General features: G+C 36.8%; 1 pseudogene; it reads right to left on the minus strand.

The window, feature by feature from the left end:
- LOC139723148 (uncharacterized) overlaps positions 1-22,085 on the minus strand; it is a 48,794-nt pseudogene extending 26,709 nt beyond the window's left edge.
- Positions 22,086-22,413: the final 328 nt, after the last annotated feature.

The following is a 22,413-nucleotide window of genomic DNA, read 5'->3' on the forward strand; positions in this document are numbered from 1 at the left end:
CATCAACAAGACGATCAAGACGATCAAGAATTTTTCGATAAAGTACTTGATATTTTGAAGAAAAGGTGTAAACACATTTGCACCACAGTAAGACCAGTTGGTGTGATCTCCTATTGAAGATGGACGGGTGCTTTAACATTGAAGTTAACACCAGCAATATCAAATCAACTCCACGCGGTGTCATTTTTTGAATTAACACCAGCGCAGTGTCAAAAATATCACCAGGTACAGTGTCAAATTAAAAAAGTGACAGGTGAACACTTTTCAAATAACACCATAACAACATACTTTCTACACCTGTGGGTGTGGTCCTCTGTTGACACTTGATCGGTGTTAGATTTACCACCAATGGTGTTAAATCTAACACCGATGTTTTTGCAGTGTAGAGCAGCTGAAGTACAGAGAACCTTGATGTATTAGGCATGAATGACCACTACGATTAACGTGTCTATATTGTTTGTGTACCATACTTGTATATCATTCGTCATCGGAATTCAACAATTCTCTCACCTCATTATGATCTATTGTTTTATTGAGTTGGAAAGTGTTGGAAATGTGGTTTGGAAAGGATTTCATCTTTCTTTCTTTCTTTCGTTCTTTCGTTCTTTTCCTTGCCTGCCACTTGGGTTGAAATCAACGTACAAGGGAAGGAATGAATACAGGTAGCATTATGATACTGAATGAGACGAATTGACACCAGTCTATCATGATACTTTGTAGCCAAATGCCCGTTTCCGGTGTACTAATTTATAATTGATTAATTCCTCACGTAACACATTCAAGACACAGTAGGTGCTGTAGATGGCCTTTAAAACACGTTTTTGTAAATTCTATCAATTTGATGATCTCATGCACAAGGCCTCCCGGGGGTAATGTTTTGCGATATCAGGTGTAATTAAGCATTACATGAATCAGAATGGACAAGTACCATAGGAAATGCCCTCCCGCCCGATTCCTGTGCCTGCTGTCTTGGACAAGGAGGGGGGAGGGGTGAAAATTCTTGACCTTTGGTAGTTGCCAACTTAATGATAAACAAAAACAAAAAATGATATAGTCTGTTAGAAATTGAAATGGAACACGGGATAGTTAGACGTAGAAAACATTTCGAATGTTGAGGTTGACCAAACACACCCATTTCGAACTCTAAAATCCTGCTAGACGTTTCTGCATACAAGAGATTAATAGCCAACTCGGCTCTGCAACATGGAACTTCCTAAATACACGGCCTGTTTTCTGGAGCAAACCTAACATTACCAAGCGCTGAGTAGACGCCAGGGGCGAAAAGTGTGGGGAAAATATCACCTAGTGATGTTACCATATTTTTAGTAACGAGATTGGCGCGATGGAGGCACGGAAGCAAGGTGTGTTGACGCAAGCAGATAAGCAATCTCTTATTGTAACGAGAGGTCCTCTCCGGCGGAGAGCGCGCCAAAATAGAGCGTAAACTAGTGCAGACAGTGGTACAACGCTAATGCGAAAGGTGAGGCATCAATTTAGTCATCGATTTTTTGTTACAATTTCGAATGATATTCAGTACTCAAGCAATGACAAGTACAATAACCAGAACCATAGCAACATGTCAATGCAACTATATAAATATAGCTTGCAGGAAAAGTACCTTTGAGAGTTCATTACACAATTAACGTCCAATTAACATTCTTTTTAATATGTATATATATCGCATTTTTATATCTTACCGTGACATGCCATCCCATGTTCGAATTGCTTTTACGAAACGACGAAAAATACATAAACACATAATAAGAACAAGTTATCATTAAAATCTTCCAGAGTAGGAGGTGCAAGAATGTCAAGGAACTTGAAAGCTTTTCTTCTTTTCAAGAGAATGTGACATACGTCACAATCACGTTGACGACGATACCATCACATCACACATTCTCATTGACTTGCACAGAATCTTAATGAATATATCGCATTTCAATCAAAATGAATTTAGTCAGCGCTGACAATTTCAGTAAAATCCTTGGTTTTGATTGGCTGAGAAGCTCTGGTCACTGACTGTTACTATGGTAATTGTCAGTGACTGACAACTTGTCAGCGCTGACAACTTTCGTGAAACGGTACCCTGGTCTTTGATAATCAACGGAAATTGATAATGCAGCAATCAATCTTTCTCAAAGTTTGTCTCTTCTCCGGGCTAAAGTATAACCTACCAAAAGAAGATTTTAGGGGAGATGCTTTATTCAATTTGCACTTCATTCAATATTGGGACCGGTATCACCCTGTTTTATGGAAAAATGTGAAGCTATGATATTCGCGATTTCAACAACTGTTCAATTAAACGTCTACCACTAATCGTCTCCACAGCATTTTAAGTCCATCTATAGTGAAGGTAATTCGAACGATAGTGGCATATCATGTCTTTGCACTCTAAAGACGCAAACAAACAGAAACAAGAGAGACACACACTGCAAAAAGTCCGGTGTTCAATAGTGAACACCAAGCTGGTGTTAAATTTTCGGTGCTCATTTATGGTGTTAAATCAACACCTCCGGGTGTCATTTCCAAATTTTAAACTGTCTTTTGAAGAGTTTCTTAGTAACTGCACTTCTTGTTGATTTTTAATTTAAACAAGACGATCAAGAATTTTACATTAACATACTAGATTTTTGAAAAATGTGAAAATAAATTTACACCAAAGTAACACCAGCTGGTGTGGTCTCTTATTGAAGCTGGACGGGTGTTAAACCATTGATATTAACACCAACAAATATCAAATCAACACCATGTGGTGTCATTTTTGAATTAACACCAGTACAGTGTCAAAATAACACCAGGTACAGTGTCAAATTAACACCACGAAGTGTCAGGTGAACACTTTTCAACACCATCACAGTGCATTTTTAACACCTGTGGGTGTGGTCCTTTATTGAAGTTTGATCGGTGTTAGATTTAACACCCGTGGTGTTAAATCTAACACCGATGTTTTTACAGTGCATGCATGGGTAAAACAAAGCAAAAGCAAACTTTACATGATGTTAGTGCATTTTAGCTAAACATGAACTTTATAAAACTCACTGCATAGATTGGCTTCACAGGTCCCTTGCCCTGATTCACACTTTGTGCAGCTTTGGCCTTTGATGTATGGTTTTGCCCCTATATAATTTCCTCTGCAAAGGAAAAGGGTAAATAATGACGGTTATTACCAACACAACAACAACGAAAAAAAAAGAAAGAATCATACTGTACAAATTCTACTCGGGTTCGAATTTTTCACCCTAAAGCAACAAATCACACTGCGTGGGAAAGAATTCTAGTGACGCAGAGCGAAGTAAAGAATTCCCAAATGCGTCAAGGCAATATGAACTTATGTTTCTACACAGCAAGAAGTTTGTTTTTCACATTCACCTCACATGAAATACCTCAACCATAATCCCATAAACTGCGGCTGTGATTCATATACCCCTTTCACACACAAAATATGCAACCACAAGTTGCACGTTCTAAAACATGCAAAACAGTAACCCGGCCCGCAATATCAGATCTTCTTAAAAGAAAAAAAAACCTTTTATAACTCAACACCCCCCTGTCAGACATTGCACATATTATGAGAAGTGTTCATTTTATCTCTTCCGTTTTAAAATCATTCGATGCTTCTCAGCATGCAATAATCTCGGTGAACACAAACAAGTTTACAAAGTTGGAATTGGGCTCGGTCCTTTGAGTACCCCCCCCCCCCCCATACGATAATCAGTAGAAAGGAGTAAGTGCAAGGAAGCAAGAACTTCAGACATTGACACTTCCTCTTTTTTGTTTTCTTTCATTTTGAGTCGAAGGAGGTTTTGTCAAACTCTTCTCTTGGAATCAAAATTTTCGCATGATAAATTGTTGTTGAGAATTATACAGGCATTTTTTCCATAGAGCTTTTACACGACGCCACATTTAGTTCCCGGAAGCGATGGATTAAAGTCATGATTGTATACTCACAGGGGAGAATAATTGCACGTCACAAACCAGCCCCTTCGGTTCCCCGATCCCTTGATGTTGGGGCATAAGTGCATCCCGCAGCCCACCTGTTTTGACGACGCCCACATCAACTGTATGGACAGAGAGGGAGAGAGAGAAAAAAAAAAAATCTTCCTTATATTTCATCACATTTTTGTTGTTGTTGAAAATAACGTAGTATTAAAGGAAATCCAAACCCAAAGAAAAATGTGGACTGCGTGAGAGCAGCAAACAAGTTTTGTTGTTTGAACCGCTGGATGAAGAGGTTATGGTGTCATGTGTGGACGATGTATAAAGAAAATATGAATTCCACCAAAAAAAAAAAATCATGAAAATCACACATTCCACCAACTTGATACTGACATATGTTATGGGTAGCAATTATTCCCCCTGCTTTCTGAAAGCGGTTAATCAAGTGCTCTTTCATCTGCTAGAGAAGTGAATTATTGTGGAATTCGCTTTATATTTTCTTTATATTGTTGTCCACACATGACGTCATAGCCTTTAATAGTCTCCTCATCCAGCGATTCCAACATCAAACTGTACACATCCATAACTTTTGCATCAATTGTCAAATTTTCCTCAAACTTTCACTGATGTGTTCCACTAATGTTGCTGCTATCACTCAATCCATATTTCTCTTTGAGTTTGGGTTTCCTTTAACCGTCACGCTTCGAATAATATACAACCCATTCTTGCCGTTCCTTGCGTCACTATTGCACACGAAGTTGTTGTTTGGTTTTTTTTTTTATTCAATTGTCATTTCAATGTCAAATATGTCTCTTGGCGAAGAGGTGATGTCAGGTCAGCATTATGAGGGTGGAGACACAGATTTTCTTGATCGAAATCGACATCAAAGATTTTGCTTGAAGAATAACTTCTCTCGGGGGAAGACCACCAAATATCTACTTGGAAATTATCTGAAAGATACGTCACAAATCATACGACCTATACCCCATAGCAATTGCAAGCAACATTTATTTGTCATCATAGAAGGTTTTAAGGAAGTGTATTATCAGTGCAGGCTCAACATCAACATCAACATCGAAAGGTAGGGAGATTACATGTAATTCTTAATGAGGGAAAGATAAAGGATGTCTCTAATCACGTCTTGATAGCGATTTCCTTGACAGCAGTTGGTGTCAAAAGGGTGTTGAAGGAATGATTTATTAGTAACCATAAGGTGGTTATAGAGTGTTTGCACATCATGCTCGACAAGATTTATAAGAATGACGTCCCTTCATACATGACCAAAGTAGCAGAAGAGTCAAGAGGTGTCTGGGTAAAGGCTTCCTTGATGAACATTAGGTATGCATATTCCAAGGATTGCAGAAAGCTTTAGTTGCTTATAAGGCAAAACACAAACAAACAAACAAACAAAATCTGTCTAGCTAACGTGTGACTAGGTATTAGGAATTAACATTCATTTTTTTCCTTTCTATCTCCACTCAGCGAGTGGTACTTGAGTAAATCCCCTTAGTATGTCGTATTGTTTAGATAATCAGTTTTGAGGCCATTATCCTCTCCTCGTCAAGCGTTTGCTTATGATGATGGTCTTCTGAATTTCTGTTATATTTAGAGTTGCTTTGTTTGTCTTTTGAACAGCTGTTACATGCCATTGGGATTTTATACTTGCATATATATATGCATAAATTAACGCCTGCTCGTATATATCTTACATTACTATGGAATAATGTCGCATATTTGAAGTAATCATTTAGCTGTTTCAACTGTTAGATTTAATTAATATTGTACTCGAGTAGTTCGTCCAACTGACTTTTTGATACATTTATTTATGAAAAGAAATTCAGAAATTAAATTAATCAATCAATAAAACATTGAATTGCTAGTGAACAGAAAATGATATATATTCGAAATTATATTTATTTTTTTTTCAGGTAGCTTCAAACAGAATCGGATACACTTAACAGCTTAGTACTTATGTACATAATGCAGCGGACATTTGTGTGTGTGTGTTTGTGTGTGTGCGTGTGTATATGTATATTAAAAGAAAAATCCCGAAAAGGATGAATCCATAAAAAATCCGTAAATAAAAAGATGCCTGTATACTGTTACTGTCTTTTACTGATAAATGGCACAACCTGAGGCCGATTGACATCATTGTTGTTGTTATCTTTTCCTTGTTTTTGTTTTGGTTTGTTTTGTTTTTGTTTTAAGTTTTTGTTTTGTTGTTGGTTCTGTTTTGTTTTGCTTTTTGTTCTTTTTTGTTTTGTTTGTTTGTTTGTGTGTTTTTGTTTTTTTTTTTTTGCTGCAGCTTCTGCTGCGGCACCATTCTACAGATAAAATACACCCCCCCCAAAAAAAAAAAGAAGAAAGAATGCAAAGTAACAATGAGATTTAGTATTCATTAGAATCGATTTGCTTCAAGGAAGTGATGTTTTAGGCAGTTTTTTGACAAGAGGCTATTGATGATCTGTCACGAGGGAAAAGGTGTGGAGACATGCGTCTTGACAATTATATTCTAGATATATACGATCATAATACTCTAACCCACGACTCAAAATGTCAACCTAAGCAGTTCAATTTTTTTTTTTTCAAAATAAGCCCATCCTCGGGAAAATAAAAACACAAACAAAAATTCATGACGACAATCGATGCTAAAAATAACCATACTTGAAAAAATAATGTACTGATAGTAGCTTGCTGGGAAGTGACCTGGATGTATAGTTATCTGCACATCTAAATTGTCTATGGAAACACCGTAATCATGTCATTACGCGAAGAAGAAAAGAAAGGGGGGCCATCAGTTTGTATGAAAATAACGTTACAACGTGAGCTGGTTCTGTCTACCTTTACATGGTGGTCAGTTCCCTGGACAGTATACACACAGGAAATGAGGTAACATTGTAAAAGTATTCACAGATACTGGATTTCTGAAAGGGAGTGTGCTTTCTGGAGATATCAGCTCAGGCATATTATGCCCGTCACTTTTTTTTTCCAAATTAAATTCCTGAAAGCAACTTGACAACAGGAGGGAAAAAAGACTGCATAAAAATGAGAGAAAAATTTACTATTTCCTATAAAGACGAGTCAGATTTTCTTTGCTTTGCTTTTTTTTTTCTTCCAGTGTTGATATCTAGAAATTACTGGCGATTTTTACTTTTTTTAAGACTAAGAACGGACCAAATAAATACTCTGACCTAAAGACCTCATACTATATATACAAACTGGACAAGGCACTAAAACAAGTCGGGTGTAAATATTTTTAAACAATAAGTCATACCAGCTTGGCAAGAAATAATGATCTGTTGTTGATTAGGGTGAATCACTTCACAAAATATTTTGAGGCCACGTGTACGCACGCTTGATTTTAAATTTCAGGTTTATTCAGAACATTCAGAAAACACGTGCAAGAATTTTGTGTGATGAAACAGTAGTCTTGCTTGAACCTTGCTTGCTTCAACTTTTGAGACCGAAGTGAAACATGTTAGTTTACTTAGATAAACAAATTGAACCACTTTGGAATACGGCGGCATCGCTAGTGACTGGAGTGATCTGTCTGAACGTTTTAAATGTATCAACCATTTGTCTAGTTCATCAGATCATAAGAAAATTATTTGTATCCTCGGACCACTCCTCTTTATTATATCAATAACATAAGCAATACCACTGATGCATTTTCTTGCAGGTTATAAGAAGATGACACAAACCAGGGGCGGATCCAGGAATTCTGTAAAGGGGGGGGGGGGGCGTAGCTAATATTTTTGGTGCCACTTTCATGTCATTTTTTTATTTTAATTTCTCTTGTTTTTAAGGAAAAATAAAGGGGGCGTGCGCCGGTTGCGCCCCCCTCTGGATCCGCCACTGCAAACATCCTTTGCTCTGGATCACGATTTACTCTCATTATGTTATTACACACGTATCACAACTTAGGGTAAATAAGAGGTTTTATGCTGATGGACTCTTTGTTGATATTGAAAAATGTAATCATGCAATGCTTTTTAGATATCGCCTACGATCTCCAGATCTTACGTATTTCTTGGAATACATATTGATTCAAGAAAGACTGCCGTTCGAGGAAGTTCCACATGAGTGAGGTTGAAAGGAGGATTTCACCTCGGTATTTTCAGTAAACTTCCAAATATATCGCAAAGTAAAGTTTAACGGATATGACATTGTACTCTAGTCTCACTCTTCAATTCCTACCAAATGTATCTTGGTATCGCTTATTCCTGACTATGATAATAAGAATAATTGTTATAATGATCATATATATATATATATATATTCGTTATTATCATATATTTATATCAAAACTTTCAAGAACTTTTAAGAACTTTATGACAACACGTATGGTGCTCTGAATGAGTATGTGACTGTGTTTTTAGGTGATCTGAGTATCCTCTCGGATCACCTTCTGTATCAGTACTGATTCTTTTCTTTCTTTTTTTGTATATCTCGATCTATCATAATTCCGTATGTTAAACTGCATATTAAATTCATGAAGGGTTGAGGTTTTTTCTTTTTCTTTCTGTTAGAGTTGAGCACGTTCAAAATGAAAGCACTGTTATTTGTTCTTAAATGCATAAGTCGCATAATAATATGTTGATTGGTAGAAACTTTTCCATCACTCTCTTCAAGTTAGATTTCCCATTTGCACTGAAGAATAAACAAAACGAATTTCTCGAAAATGCATACAGAAAGTAACCACTATATGGGATCTCCCGCTGTCTTTGATATCAGGTATATACTAACCATGATAACCATCAATTCATAAATCATAGAAAGCGATAATATTAATTTGGCCTTCAAAAAGTATTGCTTACGATTTCCTTTCAAATGAAAATACCCCCCCCCCCCGACCAAAAGAGGAAGGAAAAAAAAAACTTGGAAGGGGAATTACGACATAGAATCCATGGTCAAGTGAGCTTAATAAGAACACTCAAACACTCATATTTATTACAAGGTCGGTTCTTTTTTTTTCATAAACCCGGGATTCGCGTCGGATACCATTTCTAGGAATGATGGCCATTCCATATGGTCTGGCTCTCCTCATAAGGGACACCTCTCGGTGTTTCCGCAAGTAGTGTACACAATGGAAAGCCCGAGAAGTGAAACGTTGTGTTGCAAGGGACCAGAAACCGAAACCGGATTTTTTTAGAAGACTGAAGTCCACAGCGCAACACTCTGACCACTCACCAAAGTGTGTTACGGACATAAATAACCACAATGGGCAGCTCTCCCAGTCCATCCTCTTAAACCCTGACCTGCTTTTTCCGTTTCGATTGTAAATGCCAAGTTAAAACTACTTGGGTTTCTTGCTAAACGCTCCTTCCACTCTGATTTCAATTCCCTTCTTGTAAAAACTATAGGCTCTGATCGCTTATCTTACCCTTCTGTACGCTTATCTTACGCAGAATATTCAGAAAATTTGGTTAACTTCTCATTAAGCCTGTGTAATTTGGAAATCCCCTAAATACTCACCTAATATAGCTGTCGTTCACAATTGCTTAATGTACTCGCAACTGTAAAGTTACATTCAAATGGCGTCTTGCTTTTGAAGACTAGTCTTTATACGGAAGTATAGGCCTAAACTCTGTTTCAGATATTCGGCATCAGCTGCATCTATTAACAGCAAAATGTCTCTATCGTAAAAGAGCTGAAGTGATATCTCTGACATTAAGCGTATAAAATGTAAATCATTTATCTACAAGAGATGTTAGTTACGCCTCAAAAGACCCGGATGCTCCTGATGAAAGATGGAAACAATATTCATCTCGTCTTAACGTTTCCTCGTCTTCTCGCTGTTATGCATTCCGAAATTCATTTCCATTTGACCAATTTCGACCTTCTTTCAAAATGGTAATGATATACAAATATGCTAATATGATATTAATAACAACAACAATAATAATAATAATAATAATAATAATAATAACAATAATACATTATTATGTAAATACAGATTTCATCCAAAATAGTTTGATCACTACTGAACTAACGAATATCTATAAATTTCCCTCTTTGATGGTATTTCTATGTCAATCTTTTGGAAAGTCACACTATTAGTTTCCGGATTTTTTGATGATTAATAACAAAATCGAATTGAAAAGAAATTATCTATATATCAGCCTCTCAGCGAATGAAAAATACCACTGTGCATGCCAAAGCATTCCTTTCCGGTGCAAAAAGCAACACTCGGATCAAGTTAGTTTGAATTAAATTTAGAATTTAAAATTCAAGTGAAGAGAACACAGTGAAATTTGTAATCCAATTATGACATGATAAATGAAATTATTAATTGGTTACAACCATGAAAATTAGACGAGGCAGTGACGTTGTAGCCCCATATGACAATGATCTCTCACAGTTTGGTTTGCACAGAACACATTTTGGGGCAAAATTTAGCCACCCTAACCCCTGCACAGGTCAGCAAGAGTGAATTACCATTTTTTATGAATAGTTTTGTATCAAACTGAAATAGAATTTAAGCGAACACTCTCTACTATATCGGGTAAAATATCTCAATAACCCTTTGTATGCATCAAGTGACGTTTCTAACAGAAACCCCCACAGCGTTGTACACCCTGTTTTTGGGTTTTTTTTTGTGAGTGTCTGCGTGTGCGCACGTATTATTATTTTCTTTTTAATTAATCTAATCACGATCATTCAGGAAAAAGTATGCGCTGCCTGTGGATTTCTTTTACCATGTAAAGTTAAAAATATATAATTTTAGTTCCCTAGTTCCCTAACTGTTCTTCAATCGAAATATATTTAAAGACAAAACTACTATGACTGTATTATGAATTCTTAAAATCAGTGTGATTTGAAAGTCTTCACCCATGTGCAAGCGTTATGTATATTACCTTGTATGACTTTATATGAAAATTATTCAAATTTAATTGAATGTAAAACGATGCCTAGTTATTCACTACGTTTGCTAGTTCAACATCACAAAATCACAGGATCTTCATGACGCAGAGAAAACGAGAATAAAGACACAAATTTGATAGATTTTTTTGCCCAACGGTGGTACATCTTGAATTCTTTCTATAACCAATTTAGTGGTCTTAAATTTATTTAACTATCAAAATGCACTTAACAAAACAAAAATACATTTAAATCATTATGAGTATTCAGCACTTATATCATGGCAGATTTGATTGCATTTTGCGTTTATTGTAGATTTTAATGTTTATACACACACTAAAAATTAAAGGTTCAAATTTGCACCCTATTTGTCTCTATAGCAGCACCCTGGGGTGCACATTTGCACCTTTTATTATGCAAGTAGAAAATTAAATCTCTTAATATTTGTATTAGTACCTACAAAGATGCAGACATATCCATGAGAGTTTAAGTTTGATCTTACGAGTAAATACTTGGTACTCGTGGTCCAAATTTTCAATTCACAATGCATCAATGTTTAGGGTGCATGTTTGCACCGTTGATTAGCACAAAACTGAGGGTGCAAATACGCACCCTGCAGGTTCAAAATTCACCGTATTGCACCTCTATGGGTGCAAAATAGCTTATTGGGATGCAAAGTTGCACCCTATAAGGTGGATGTATGAGCGACAATTTTGGGGTTCAAATTTGAACCCGTATTTCTTAGTGTGAATGCACTTGTTTCGTGTTAAATTCATATTTGTATGTTTCTATCTAAGATGGGGAAATGAATGAATGCTTAAAGACATTATTTGAAAATGAATGAAATGAATGGTTATCAAAGAAAATAAAATGTCAAGAACTGTAACAAAAAAAAAATTGAGAACCACAAGCAAATCTTCACAGAAGTTGAAAATTAATATGTCATCCCAGGTTACGTCTACTTTGGTCCAGTACCAGCCCACAAGCAAGTGAATTTCCCCCGTTGTTTCCATGCATCATTTACACTGCCCAACGAAAGCGGTTATCACTTTCTAGGCAAATCTCTGTCCCATTGAATTAACAAAGTAATGTAAGTCCTCTTGGCGTACAACCGGTTTTTTTAATAGCAACAATCAAGAGCTTTTACCATCGGTTTCGGGGTATACAGTATATGCAAAATATATAAACATCATATAATTAGGATGCCATATCGGTTTCAGTAGACTACTAGTATCTATTGTACTTTGTTATTAAAGTGAGATGTTGTATTTTTACGTTTGCCAAGTATTTCATTCATTCGATAGAGCCTATATAGATCCTTTCACCTTCACTATCCATATTCTCTCTCAGGACTACAGAAACATTGCTGTCGTTAGATGTTTACGAACGCACTTATGGTCTATAGACTGTCCATGCAATAGGACACCAGGGGTCAAATTACAATATATCATTGATGATCGTGTGATAACAATAAGAAGAAATTACCCCGCGCGCGGCGGAGAATGACCATTGTAAAATGGCGCCTCTGCATGTTCACGTGATTACGCAGCACACGGCAAAGATGGGAATTAGAGATCCTGATTTTTGCTACTATTGAGAGCGACGCAAACGTGAAAGTATCAAACCAGTCTCATAGGCACTGTCTCGCATGAAGATGGACATAAAATTTATATTACAGGAGAGAAGAGGCAAATCATTCACTTTTTGAGGTGAATGTACATTTGCATGCACTTTGTTTGATAACCACCGAAATTTAGGCACACATACAAACACACACTTTGATGCATAGACACACACAACGGTACATGACTGTAGTCAAAGGTAGAAAGGCCAGTAAACACACATGGACATACGTCACTGCTTTAAGACTTACTGAAAAACACATCCAACCTTTGTTTAAAATAAAAGGCAACAACAACAAAATTGTGGAAATACATAGATTCAACCCACATAAGCACCGAATGATTATCAAAGCTACGCACAGTGAGATTGCTTTCAAATAAATGCGTGTGATATTCTTACTTGTGTATAATAGCTGCACTGGTCGCCCGTGCAGCCATTGGTTTGGTAGTTGTAGTGGCGCCTCTCCTCGTACCAGCTCCGCACGGCGTCAACACCGGGGTTCGCCCCCGCTCCCGTGTCGTCTCCCAGCCACACATTCTGGCCGTAGTTCACCGTCACCGAGCCGACCGGGCCGTGTCCCCACGTGCAGTTCTGTGACCAAGCCTTCGCAGCTTCAGCCAGCTCGTCGTTCCACGTCTTTGAAAAAAAGAAAAAGAATTCATCATCGTTCAACATATTATCTAGAATACCAGTTTAGTCTACAACACATTTAAACATGTTTAACAGTAGCCGTTTAACAGTAGCCGTAATGACCACTTCTTTTAGACATTGCTCAAAATTGTGGCAGCTGACTTAAAACAAAATGAAAAACAAAGTAACTTTGCTAAATATAAAGCTGCGTAATCATCCACTGCAGAATACACACAGACAAACAGACAGAGAGAGAGAGAGAGAGAGAGAGAGAGATACATATTACATAAAAATAAATTTATGTTTTTACCAGTCAGATATCTATGAACAAATACCACTTTGCTGGTAAACCGTGCCCTAAAAGGTGTAATATACGGGGAAATTAAGTATACTGGTGAATTCAGGCACTAATTCATTATTTTCTTTCACTTCTCACATTTATTGAACGGTTACTCCCTCCCATTTTTTTGGTACACTTTTGCCGGTTCCATTTTCAAACAGTTTCATCAGAGACACTGTTTAACATGTCTCTTATGAATAGCCCAGACTCCTTCAACTTGGAAATCGTTTAGCAGTGCGTAGCTGTCAGAAACCTTGAACATAGAACATGGCTTAATAAATGATTACTGACTGTTTCCACACAAATCAAAATTGTGATAAAAATATACATCCAGAGATCAATGAATAGTAACACCTAACTGAACATTCGTACGGACTTTAATGATATTTCAATAATACAAAAGGGATTTAAATCAGTCATGTAAGTTACAGCATATTCATATTAGATTATTAAGATTATGTGTGAGGGAACCTACAGAAAAGCAAATATTTATCGTTAACGTCGATGTAGGGCAATTTGTCAGTCAGTTGCAAAGCAAATGCTTGTTGCTAGTAGCAGAAAAAAAAGTCAAACGCAATCACTCTCACACACGCGCGCGCGCGCAGACACATACAAATACACACACACACACACACACACACACACACACACACACACTGCACGCACACAAGTAATGACGACACCCAGAGAAGCGTGTGTGCACACATAAAATAAAGACAACAAAGAGAAAAAAGGGGAAACATCAACAAGACCGTCCTAGGTATATAGCATTATTGAAAGTAGAAAATAGTGTGGGTACCTGCAGCTATACGAGAGAAAAGAAAATACATGTATGAAAAAAAAAAGTTGGAAATGAAAAGATGTGAACCTCTTCAACAACCTTGCTAAAGATTTTACATCAATGTTGATTCTTTTTTCAATCATCTATTGGTTCGTGCTGTCATCAGTGTACTGCAACAAAAAATGTGTATTTTTAAGCTTACGTTTGACTATAACATCCAAGTACTGAATGCATTTTATCATTTAAAGAATACCGACCTTTAGGGCCATTATAAAAATAAATATTTCGGAATATTCGGAATCTAGTTTTTGATGTCACTCTGTCTTGTTGAATATTTCGTGCTTTTTTGTTATTCTAAATATAAAGACTCCAGAACTTCCGGCAACATTCACAATTATTCAATTTGCGCATCAAAACTCATAAGTTCATTAAAAAACAAACCATTTATTTTCAGAATATGACTCTCTTCTTAGAAGCTACAGAAACCTATTTAATATTCATACGTGTAGTAATATTTATATTGTGAATATATACGTAAAAGTTAGATATGCCAACGCAATGTTGGATGGAAGTGTGCCATCTATACATAAGAAAATGAAATTACATTTGTGGCAGAAAATATAGTTTGGCATACACGTATCATCACATTCGCTTTTCATGCATGACAGGTTGAATTTTGAACAATTCTAATTTACTTCCTTATTCAACGTTTCCCTCTTTTTCATAATTTTATAACACAACATGACCTGAACACGAGCACGTTTGGAATATTTCAGGTCATGAATGATAAAAAAAAAAATTTTAAAAAGAAATGAGATGTACATTACTAGTTTGAGTAGTATTAATCGAATATTCAAATAGTTTTCAAATACGGTATACAGATTTCAAATACAGTATTCAAATACGTTTTTTTGATGGTGTTTTTTCGAGATAATGAGAAACCTCTTATGAAATATGAAAGAGCATAATTATAATTCTAAGAGGAATTCAAATTTATTTGATGAAAATTGGTTTTGAAATTGGCGAGATATCCAAAACAAAGTAATCCTTGATCCTTATCCACCTTTTATTAGGACCACTTTGTTTAAATTTGTTTTTAGGTATCCCAGCCATTTCAAAACCGATTTTCATAAAATGGTAAATTTTGAATTTGTCTTCGAATTTGTCTTTGGCTTCCTAACATTTCAGAAAGTGGTTTCTAAATATCTCGCAAAAAATAAGGGCTGAATTCTCACCTCAACCGATACCATACCATTCCTTTTGGAATAAACAGCTGACAAACACACACACACACACACCTGTAAACGTGCTAACACGCATGTTCATTATGTCCTATTCATAACTGCAGACTGCTAAAAATAACATCTCAGCTACATTTTGGGTTATGAAATTCCGCGAATACCATTGCAGAGGAGAGCGAAATCTCAGGATGATTTCTTATTGATTTAAAAGATAACAAAAGGTATGGGGACTTTACGTGAGAGATGCATTGTAACATTGATTACGCTTATGCAGTATAGATAGCGTTTGCTACATGAAGCACAAAGTAGTTCTTAATTTGATATACTTGAGGGCGCATGTGCTTGTGAACACTTGGCGCCTTCAAGAAGTTTCCTGGTAGGAACACTTTACCGGGAATTCCTCCGGAAAGGGGAATAAACCAAACTTGAAACCGTGTAAATAATTTTCGCAGAATTATGTCTAGGCGTCTTTACCCATTCATCAACGTCCATTATACTACTACTGCGGAGGTGGAGGAAGGACTGTTCTCTGCCAGCTTGGCATGCTGCTCGCTAAGAGCATGTGTACGATTCATCGAAACTTTGGCAACATTGATAAATCGACGGGCCAGCACGAATGCTGCTTTGTCAGCGTTTGTATTGGATCTGCATATTGAATGAATTACAACCTCAACGACGTGCTATATGTAAGCACGGAAACGCGGAAGAAGATCTGTCGCTCATTTTAGCTGAGCCTGATTGCCTCAGACATGGGGTATCTGCTTTTTAATATAAATATTATTGTTATCATTTCATTTCATTCAAAAATATTTTTGTACACGAACAGAGTTGATTCAGCCGTTAAACCAATTTGAAAGTAGCCGTCCGTGTCATACAATTATATTAAGGTATACTGATTTGATTTAAAACGAATGATTTTCATGGATTCCTCTTGCTTGTTTCATTGTTGATGCTGCTACTGGTGCTGCTTCTGTTCAACGCTTTATGATAGCAACTGTTAGAGGTGGAATGAAGGCATTGTATGACATTAAGTCAGCAAACTTTGCTTCAGGTCAGGCACTTGATCGCGGTATAGAAGGGCTTCGTTGTCTGAAATTGCCCCATGCCATTTTCTAGCTACCTTCCCTGTTCACATTAGAGTCTCTTCCCCTTTCCTTTGGAATTGAATCTCATTTACGGGGGAAAATCGGACGAACTAAAAAAAAAGAAGGTGAATTATCAACGTCTTCTTCGGAAGAGGATATTAGATTGGAAGTGAGATTTTGGCATAAGATGGTAAAGGAAAAATCGATGGGCACACACCTAAAGGTCACTTGCTAAGAATCAGTTTCCAAGGGGATGTAAGATTACAACACCGTCTTGACTGCCACGCAGTTCACACGACGTTCGCCTTGGAATTGACAAGAATGCTGAGAGACAATTATCAAGGAATATCTGAATATGGAGTACTAATTTGCATATGCAATAGTAACAGTGTGGTTCATTGCTATCAACAGAAATACGATGCTCGTAGTGGGCTTACACCTTTAAATGTTTCTGCAAATAAATGGCGCTATATAAAGGCTGTTCATCATCTATATTTTCCATAGATAATTAAGAATGGGGTGTGGTGGATTGGAAGGGGCAAAAGACATGCCATATCACACGTCGCATCATTGACTTTAAGTCTCATGACCTTTTTGAAGACAACGTGAACTTTTTTTTTTTCTAGGAAATTCACACAGCAGGTGGATATTGGCTCACTCTTGACCTGGCATGATAATTGGAGAAAAAAATATATTCTTTTTGGAAATTTTGTATCTCCCTTATATATCTGTGCCTCGGAGAAGGATATTAAGAGTAGTGCGTAAATGTTATTAATTTCGAAAGAATGATTAACTTCTCGAATTCTGTGTGAGATAGGGGAAAAAAGAGTGATTGTGAACGCTGCCAAGAATTCTTCTCTTCTTCCGCGTGGTTACATTGTACATTGTGCTATTCTTTATTGAATTTACGAATTACGAATGACGACATGTTGCTACGTCTTGCTGGATTTTGTTGTTAGGCATTCAAGTCACGTGTATGTGTGCGTGCTTGTGTGCTGGGCAAATCCGTGACAGGATAGGCCCTACTTCGTCGATTGCACTTCATAATGTTTATTGATTCACAATAAAATTCGAACAGTTATGACGACATTTCATTGTGAAGTTTGCTACACTGCACTTAAAATTGAATTCCAAAAATCAAACCGAATTTAACTCACTTAACTATGTGACCTGGTAGAATTGGCACTGTACTGTCGTATATGAGATGGTGACGGATGGTATAGTATAAGTTGAGGTGAGAACTTTTTGTTAAGAAACCACTTTATCAAATCTTAAAAAGCACATATTCTAAAAAGAACACAAAGTTCATTTGATAAAAATCAGTTTTTGAATGGCAAAGATATCCAAAATTAAAGTAAAACAAAGCGTTCCTAATAAAAGGTGGGTCCCATCTTTTATTAGGATTGCTTTATTTCTGATATCTCAGCCAGTACAAAACCAATTTTTGTCAAATAACCTTGAATTCCTCTTTGAATTATATGCTCTTTCGTATTTCATGGGAGGTTTCTCACTACCTAAAAAAATCAATAAAAAATGTTTGAAACCTCAAGCCCCATCTCAACAAAAACTATACCATCCCTTAAAAATAAAATCGACCATCTGTTGGTTTGTTTGCGTTCTTTTTGTTATATTATATTGAAAATGGAATGCAGAAATAAAAATGAATTGATCTGACCTGAACTTTGTTACCTAGTAGAATTATTAGCTATAAATAATAATTATATGCTTTTTTAGTTTCTTTTTCTCTTTTCCTCTTCGTGGTCCCCTTGGTATTAAGACGAAATATTTCTTTTGTTTTTCCAATTTTGATGCGAACCAAATACGGTTAGTCTTTTGACTTTTATTTGGTGTTTTTCTTTAGTAAAGCGGAAATTGAATTTGACTTTGAAAAAAAAAAGGAATTTCAAATGACTTTGGCTCTGCATTGAAGTATGACATTCTAATAAAAAAAAATACAACACCCTCTTCATCTCTTGGATTGTTTGTTTAGTTTGTCGGTTTCCCTACTACAGAGCACGAAGATTGACAGACAAGGGATACAGCAGACACTCCAATGGATGATAAGATTAAATTGATGCGATGATGATCATAATAGCAATGATTTTAAAAAAGTTTGTTTGTTTCACGGGATTAAAAAAAAATGATAAGATAACAACAATAGTAATAATTCTCATAAAGACGATGATAGCGAAAATGCTCATAGATATCATAATTATTTAGTTGTAACAATAGCCATTGTTATTACTATTATAACAATATTTATCAGAAAAAAAAAGTGAAAAGAAAATCAAATGGGGTATGAATTTTCTTCAATATGTCTCCCTCTCTAAAAATGAAACTGTTGATCATACATTTTAACAAACATATTGTCAAAAAGGAACCAGCAGGTATCGAAACTGTCATCTACTGCTTTCCGGACGGCGACACTACAATCAAGCTGCAATCTTACAAATTTCATTTTGCAGAGGGAGACAAATTGAAGAAAACTCATACCCCATATCCTCACCCCCTCTGCTCAATAATCTCTTGCTTTCAAGAAAATCAAATTTTGCAGTAGAACACGACGGCTATTATAGTCAGCCTACATTCTATACCACGAATGTGTTTTTGGAAGGGATTTGCATATTCTGTTAACAACGTGCAGCTGTGAATGAGTAATGTGTAGCGGCTTTGCGATAGGATACTTTTTAAAATAACAGCCACCTTTACAGGAAGGTTTAATGGGATGGTACAATTACAGTATTGGTGGAGATGAGATACCAAGAAAACACTAATGAAATAAATTAGTACATAGCATACCATTCTAAGAGGAATTCAAAGTTTATTTGATGAAAATCGGGTTTGGAATGACTGAAACATCCAAAAGCAAAGTAAAACAAAGCAATCGTAAAATAGTGTGGGTCCCACACTTAATTTAGAATCGCTCTGTTTTGGATATCTCAGCCATTTCAAAACCAATTTTCATCAAACAAACGTTGGATTCCTTATGGAATTACATGCTCTTTCATATTTCATAAGAGGTTTCTCATTATCTCACCAAAAAATGTTAAAAATCTGAAATTAGGTCTCATCCAAAATTATACGATCCCTTTAACACTGATAGTCATCTACACCAAACGTCCAGGTGCGCCATTAAAACGGGACCGATGCACACTGCATAATTATTATCATCGTTGTCTTTGTGTACGATGGTGACTGGGCGAAAGTAATTTTGATTTTTTTAATGACGGCTTTTTTTCCGGGGGAGGAGAGGGTGGCGCCGGAGGGAAATCATCGAAAGAAACTGTCATTCAGTCAATCTCCATCCTTTTGTTTTGTTTTACTTTTGCATCAGCTTATATAGTTTCACACCTTATAGTTCACACATGACACTTATTAGTTTACATTCTCCAGGGTCCTGTTTATGAACAGTCAAAATTGATTATATAGTTGATTTCAACTGTAAGTCTATGGCGGCCTGTGTGGTAAGGAAATTTAAAATCGTTTTTATCTTTTGATTTAACGGGGCCCAGAAATAAGGAGAACACCTATATTTCACATCATAATTTGCAGGAAGAGCCCATGGAAGGGCAGACATTATTGTTGTTGTGTTGTTGTGGCTTTGTATGTTGTGGTTAAGGGGCGCTTCATTCACATTGGAATATTTAACCCTAAATCTTAATCAAATTAACTATTTCACATTAGGAGCAATACCAAAAAAAAAAGAATAAAAGTACTTTGTATATCAACTCTCTGGGCAAATTAAGTTAAAAACGTACATAAGAACAATAACTTTAACAAAAATAATGCAAGTTTCTCCTGTATGTATGTGTTAGTCGTTAGTTCAGTCTCACAAGATGACTTCTTACTCTTTATCCAGCTTCCGTCTTTAACATTAACTTTGAAATATTAACTTTGGTTTTCTTTTTATCGCTCGATTACCTTCTATGGTATATTGTAGACTTCGCAACGGGCCAACAGGTGATTAATAAGATCGTGGACGTGAGCGAGGGGAGATATCATGATCGTCATCGCTGATGAGTGTTCACGTGTATAACCATCTGACAATGAACTCTTCATTACCACGATGAGCCGTGTGAATTTTCTGAATGATTTATAGTGCGACTTCGCGTTCGGTTTCCACTTCAGCTACGTTGCGATTTCTGTTTTTGTTTTTGTTTTTCCGACTGTTGTTTTGGCGTATGTTATAGGCATGTCATGGTGATCAGTTTTAAATGCCTATCTCGAACAACATGGCGGAGTTGATTTAAGATGAAACAATTCTTTCTTTCAAAAACATGAAGTCACACTTCTTGAGGCTTGAAGGATCGTAAATCTAAAATTTGTCCTTGTCTTGATCAAGTATTCTTGGCGTCAATAGTTTATGCGTTATTTATCTACTTTCATATCATAATTTAATGAATATCAAATGTTACGTACAGAATATCTGCATTTCAATATGTTACTGTTCGTTGATCTTAAATGATATTCAATACAATTAGTACGTTTTTACAGAAGGTAATCCTGCCTTTAAAGGAATTACATGACTTCCTTCTTTTCATTTTTAAATTTGATGACACTTCTATCGATCTTTAATTTAGATTTTTTTTTTCCTTTCATTTCCTAGTAAAGTACGCTTCAACATGGAGTCGCATCATACTTTAATGCACTGGACTTATAGGAACTTGGAACCGTATCAGAGCAGTAACATTAAACATTTTGCTAGGTAAACTTACAGACGACAGAACCCAATTACTTGTGCAAAATGTAAATGATCCAACTTAGTGTATGTGACGTTAAGATAGACGTGTATAGATATAAAATAGAATCATACTTGTCTGAGTGTCACACTCATTCAGTATGGGTCAGGGGCGGATCCAGCGAGGACCGCAACCGGCGCACGCCCCCCCCCCTTTATTTTTCGTTGAAACAAAAGAAATAAAAAGAAAAAATGGGGGAGGGGTGCGTGCGCCCCCCCCCCCCCTTTAATTTTGTAAACACGCCCCCTCTTTACGTAATTCCTGGATCCGCCCCTGTGGGTCCATTCTACACTATTCTTGAAGCGCAAGGTATGTGTGTGTTCTTTTTAGGGGAGGGGAAATTCGTCAGAGAGCGTGTGATTAAGTCCAAACAATTTTGTTTACAACGTTCAAAATGAATTTTTTCTTTGTTGTTGGAAAAAAAAGAAAAGCAACGGTTGTCCAGCGCAATAAAAAAGAAAATTCATAATAAATGAAAGAATAAGTCTGATACGTCATAGTACTGATATTCTAGAGAAAGCGGATGCCACGAAGACTAAGTTAAGCATCCCCGCACCCCGATTAACCCATGACTTACCAAATGTTCCATATTGGCGGCTGGCGGGAACACCGTACCCCGAAATTCATTGTGTAAATTCAAAATAGCAGTTTGTTGTGCGCGCGAAAATCCCACGGACCGCTTTGCTCTAACGTTCCTTAAATCACTGAAGGGCTTGTTCACTGACAGAACATCCAAAAGTCTGTGGGCTGAGACCTCGTCGCTGAGAATTCTCCCAAAACTCAGCGACATCGTCAGGAAGAAGACGTAGGCGACGAAACTTGACAGCGACTGCTGGCGACATGACCCGTTCACATCCATCGTCACAGGCAGGCAGGCAGGCAGGCCAGCACAACACGGAGGTAAAGAAATCCGGCCGTAGCGATGTCCGTCCGCGGTCTCTGACTGCCCGATAGATGGACGTGGCGGTGAATGTTTTGTGACGAAGAGAGACAGGGGGAAAGATAGAGGGAGAGGGAGAGAGAAAGAAAAATAGAGAACTCTTGTGCTGTGATACGAACAGACAGCAAGGCTTACTTCCCCCTTTTAGCGGATACCCCTTCACAAAGTATGACTCACTTCACTATCAACTAACTGCTTCGAGGTCCATGTCAGATAAATGGAGATGTATATAAATAT

The sequence above is a fragment of the Diadema antillarum genome, unplaced genomic scaffold, assembly GCF_040938485.1.
Source record: "Diadema antillarum isolate AM-2024a unplaced genomic scaffold, OU_Dant_1.0 scf00000182, whole genome shotgun sequence".
In the NCBI taxonomy this organism is placed as follows: Eukaryota; Metazoa; Echinodermata; class Echinoidea; order Diadematoida; family Diadematidae; genus Diadema; species Diadema antillarum.